Genomic DNA, 5,687 nt, shown 5'->3' with positions numbered 1-5,687 from the left:
TACTTATTTGTGGCTCAGTTGGGATAAACAGCTAACCGTCGGTACAGTACGAACAATGAAGCATACAAGGGGACCATGCTCCCCCCCCCCCCACCCACGTAATAACAAACATCAACCAATAAGCTGGCCGCCTCTGTTGACCTTCTCCCGCACTCAACACCAACACGAGCGCCACCACCAGCTGACCGGGGCAATAAACAACCTCTGTACAGTTGTTTATTTTACCGTGTTGATCGACCCCCGCCTCATCCTCCATCCCTCTAACCCCTTCTTCTCCCCAGCCCTTTATCCCTTCCTCTCCCCTCCCCACCCCTTTAACCCTTTTTCTCCCCCTCTCCATCCTCACCCCTCCCTAACCCCTTCCTCTCCCCCTCCTAACCCCTTCCTCACCCCTTCCTCTCACCCCCTCCTAACCCTTCCTCTCCCCTCCTAACCCCTTCCTCCCTCCCTTCCTCTCACCCCTCCTAACCTTCCTCTCACCCTCCTAACCCCTTCCTCTCACCCTCCTAACCCCTTCCTCTCACCCCTCCTAACCCCTTCCTCTCCCCCCTTCCTCTCCCCTTCCCTCTCCCCCTCCTTCCTTCCTCTCCCCTCCTTCCCCTCCCTCCCCTCCTTCCCTCCTCTCCCCTCCCCTCCCCCCCCCTAACTCTTCCCTCTATTCATGACCTTTCATTTTAACTGTATGTGTCTTTTATGGTCAACACAATAGGTGGTTAGTTGTTCGGACAGTATCGTGTAGTGACAGTATGACGTGTAGTGACGTGTATAACGTGCAGTGACGAGTATGACGTGGTGACGTGTATAACGTGTAGTGACGAGTATGACGTGTAGTGACAAGTATGACGTGCAGTGACGTGTATAACGTGTAGTGACGAGTATGACGTGCAGTGACGTGTATAACGTGCAGTGACGAGTATGACGTGGTGACGTGTATAACGTGTAGTGACGAGTATGACGTGCAGTGATGTGTATAACGTGTAGTGACGAGTATGACGTGTAGTGATGTGTATAACGTGTAGTGACGAATATGACGTGTAGTGATGTGTATAACGTGTAGTGACGAGTATGACGTGTAGTGATGTGTATAACGTGTAGTGACGTGTCAAGGAAGAGTGGCAGGAATTGTCATTATGTCTCAACCTGATACAGCTGATCTGACGCATTCTATTGACTAACATGACCTAACCTAACCTCTAGAAGTTCAATGCTCACAAAGGTAACTAAATATATTAAAATTATGCTTTGATGGGAAGGGAGTAAGGGATGACTGGAGGAGGGGAGTTGTCCTGAACTTCAATGATAATCAGCTGTCGACATATACGCCCACAACCCCGCCCACGTACATACATGCCTGCCTGCCCAGACGCCCACACCCACACTCCCCCACATAACACTACCACATGTCTACCCACACCCATCACCTAAACCTCAAACTCCTCCCCAACCACATCCCTGCCCATACCCCAACCACATCCCTGCCAATACCCCAACCACAGAAGCCTTGTACGAATCCCCCCACACCTCCCCAGCCTTGATCTACAGTAGTATCATGGACAGATAAATGAACTTGATAAAGGCACAGAGACAGGTGGAACAGACAGATGGACAGATTAATAGAAGATACGGAAGGGCCAGAGACAGGTGGGGAGACAGACAGATGGACAGATTAATAGAAGATACAGGCACAGAGACGAGGTGGAGACAGACAGATGGACAGATTAATAGAAGATAAAGAGCACAGAGACAGGTGGAGACAGACAGATGAACAGATTAATGAAGATAAAAGAGCACAGAGAGACAAGGTGGGGAACAGACAGATGAACCAGATAAACTAGAATAAAGCACAGAGACGGGTGGAGACAGACAGATGAACAGATTAATAGACGATAAAGGGGCACAGAGACGGGGTGGAGACAGACAGATGGACAGATAAATAGAAGATAAAGGCACAGAGACAGGTGGAGACAGACAGATGGACAGATAAATAGAAGATACAGGCACAGAGACAGGTGGAGACAGACAGATGGACAGATAAATAGAAGATAAAGGCACAGAGACAGGTGGAGACAGACAGATGGACAGATTAATAGAAGATAAAGGCACAGAGACAGGTGGAGACAGACAGATGGACAGATAAATAGAAGATAAAGGCACAGAGACAGGTGGAGACAGACAGATGGACAGATTAATAGAAGATAAAGGCACAGAGACAGGTGGAGACAGACAGATGGACAGATTAATAGAAGATAAAGGCACAGAGACAGGTGGAGACAGACAGATGGACAGATTAATAGAAGATAAAGGCACAGAGACAGGTGGAGACAGACAGATGGACAGATTAATAGAAGATAAAGGCACAGAGACAGGTGGAGACAGACAGATGGACAGATTAATAGAAGATAAAGCACAGAGACAGGTGAGACAGACAGATGGACAGATTAATAGAAGATAAAGCACAGAGACAGGTGGAGACAGACAGATGGACAGATTAATAGAAGATAAAGGCACAGAGACAGGTGGAGACAGACAGATGGACAGATTAATAGAAGATAAAGGCACAGAGACAGGTGGAGACAGACAGATGGACAGATTAATAGAAGATAAAGGCACAGAGACAGGTGGAGACAGACAGATGGACAGATTAATAGAAGATAAAAGGCACAGAGACAGGTGGAGACAGACAGATGGACAGATTAATAGAAGATAAAGGCACAGAGACAGGTGGAGACAGACAATGGACAGATTAATGAAGATAAGGCACAGAGACAGGTGGAGACAGACAGATGGACAGATTAATAGAATAAAGGCACAGAGACAGGTGACAGACAGATGGACAGATTAATAGAAGATAAAGGCACAGAGACAGGTGGAGACAGACAGATGGACAGATTAATAGAAGATAAAGGCACAGAGACAGGTGAGACAGACAGATGGACAGATTAATAGAAGATAAGGCACAGAGACAGGTGAGACAGACAGATGGACAGATTAATAGAAGATAAAGGCACAGAGACAGGTGGAGACAGACAGATGGACAGATTAATAGAAGATAAAGGCACAGAGACAGGTGGAGACAGACAGATGGACAGATTAATAGAAGATAAAGGCACAGAGACAGGTGGAGACAGACAGATGGACAGATTAATAGAAGATAAAGGCACAGAGACAGATAGACAATAGTTCATCAGTAACAGAGGCGGAATCAGTTCTGTATTTTGAGGCCAGCACCCCACCTCACCCGGCCTCACAGTGACCGCAGTACTACTACAGTAAGTACGGTACGTGTCGTGTACTACTACAGTAAATTACGGTACGTGTCGTATACTACTACAGTAAGTACGGTACGTGTCGTCACTACTACAGTAAGTACGGTACGTGTCGTGTACTACTACAATCGGTACGTGTCGTATACTACTACGTAAGTACGGTACGTGTCGTATACTACTACAGTAAGTACGGTGCGTGTCGTTACTACTACAGTAAGTACGGTACGTGTCGTGTACTACTACAGTAAGTACGGTACGTGTCGTGTACTACTACAGTAAGTACGGTACGTGTCGTATACTACTACAGTAAGTACGGTACGTGTCGTGTACTACTACAGTAGTACGGTACGTGTCGTATACTACTACAGTAAGTACGGTACGTGTCGTATACTACTACAGTAAGTACGTGTCGTGTACTACTACAGTAAGTACGGTACGTGTCGTGTACTACTGATAAGTACGGTACGTGTCGTATCTACTACAGTAAGTACGGTACGTGTCGTGTACTACTACAGTAAGTACGGTACGTGTCGTGTACTACTACAGTAAGAGGTACGTGTCGTATACTACTACAGTAAGTACGGTACGTGTCGTATACTACTACAGTAAGTACGGTACGTGTCGTGTACTACTACAGTAAGTACGGTACGTGTCGTGTACTACTACAGTAAGTACGGTACGTGTCGTGTACTACTACAGTAAGTACGGTACGTGTCGTGTACTACTACAGTAAGTACGGTACGTGTCGTATACTACTACAGTAAGTACGGTACGTGTCGTGTGTTTTAAAAGACCATAAAGTCGCCATCAGTGAGTGACGTCACCTCAGATGTTTACAAGAGATTGGCCCGGCTCGCCTGGTTATTAGCCAACCACAGCGCAGCTTTGTCGCAACGAGTGACGTCACTGCACGTCCTGTTTTTTTCAACACATGAATATCGGGATAAAAGGCCCAGGCTCCTTCTCACACAGAGGCACGTGTGTATAACTATGGCACGTGTGTAGTGATGTATAACTACAGTATGTGCGTTGTACTTCAGTCAATAAACACAACACCATATTTATTAACAAACAACACTTCCTTCTTGTTAACACTTAAACTTAGCGGTAGTATTACAGGTGGCGCCTAAGTGTGTACCTTACCTTCAATACTCAGGTGTGTGTGTACCACCTCCTTCACTAACTGACCCAGACATAAAGGAAACCATTAACATTATTTAAGGTTCAGTCATACTTAACAAACAAACAAATACTAAAACAATAACAACAATAACAACAGCGCCAATAATAATATTTTACCTATACTGTACACACTGCTGTCCAACACATGAGACAACCCTAAAGCTAACCTAAAGCTAACCCATTCTCAACCTAACCTAAAGCTAACCTAACCATACCCAGGTAGCGTACGGGTAAGATAAGGTGAGGGATGGGAGGCGAGTTATCGGGGATATCCGTAAGCCTTTGCTGGTAGCTGGACACTCACTAGCATCCCCACTCACTATCATCCCCCTCCCTATCATCCTCCCTATCATCCCCCACTCCCTCATCCCCCACTCCCTATCATCCCCCACTCTATATCATCCCCTCCTATCATCCCCTCCCTATCATCCCCACTCACTATCATCCCCTCCCTATCATCGCCACTCCTATCATCCCCCACTCCTATCATCCCCCTCACTATCATCCCCTCCCTATCATCCCCACTCCCTATCATCCCCACTCCCTATCATCCCCACTCCCTATCATCCCCACTCCCTATCATCCCCACTCCCTATCATCCCCACTCCCTATCATCCCCACTCACTATCAGAGAGACCTAGGTGATAAACAGGAGGATGAGAGAGAGCGTGAGTGAAAGCATCCTTTATGTGACAATCGTAGTAACAGAAACACACCCTGCAGAGAGAGAGAGGCAACCGGATGCTGCTCAACACCATCACAGTCACTGGGAACCTGAGCAGCGTGACGTACGGCAAGTGTTGCGTCGAGTAAACAAACGGAGCTGTGACGTCATGTGCTCTCAACCAACCACGGAACTCTGACGTCATAGGCTCTCCACTAATCAAGTAAGGGCGTGCGTGTTTTTTACCTGTACCACTGAAGAGTATTGGGTAACAACTATGAGGTCATCACATATTAGTCTGGCAAATGAAGGATTAGACTGCAGTAGATCACAGATATCTTTTCTGACGTCATATATACCTCACACAATGAGGTGGCGGGGTATTTACGATCTCTTGGAACGTCATATACGTGTAACCAATCAGGTGACACTTATCGAGACTACCTATGACGCCATATGCTTATAGCCAATCAGGTGACTTTTATCCAAACTATCACAACAAAATGGACGTGCAAATGATCACAACCGGACTCACGTTAATAATGCCACCACCACCACTCGAGGAAAACCACACA

This window comes from Homarus americanus, unplaced genomic scaffold (assembly GCF_018991925.1).
Source record: "Homarus americanus isolate GMGI-L3 unplaced genomic scaffold, GMGI_Hamer_2.0 scaffold25013, whole genome shotgun sequence".
Taxonomy (NCBI): Eukaryota; Metazoa; Arthropoda; class Malacostraca; order Decapoda; family Nephropidae; genus Homarus; species Homarus americanus.
The sequence above is the reverse complement of the archived record's forward strand: the minus strand, read 5'-3'. Positions refer to the sequence as shown.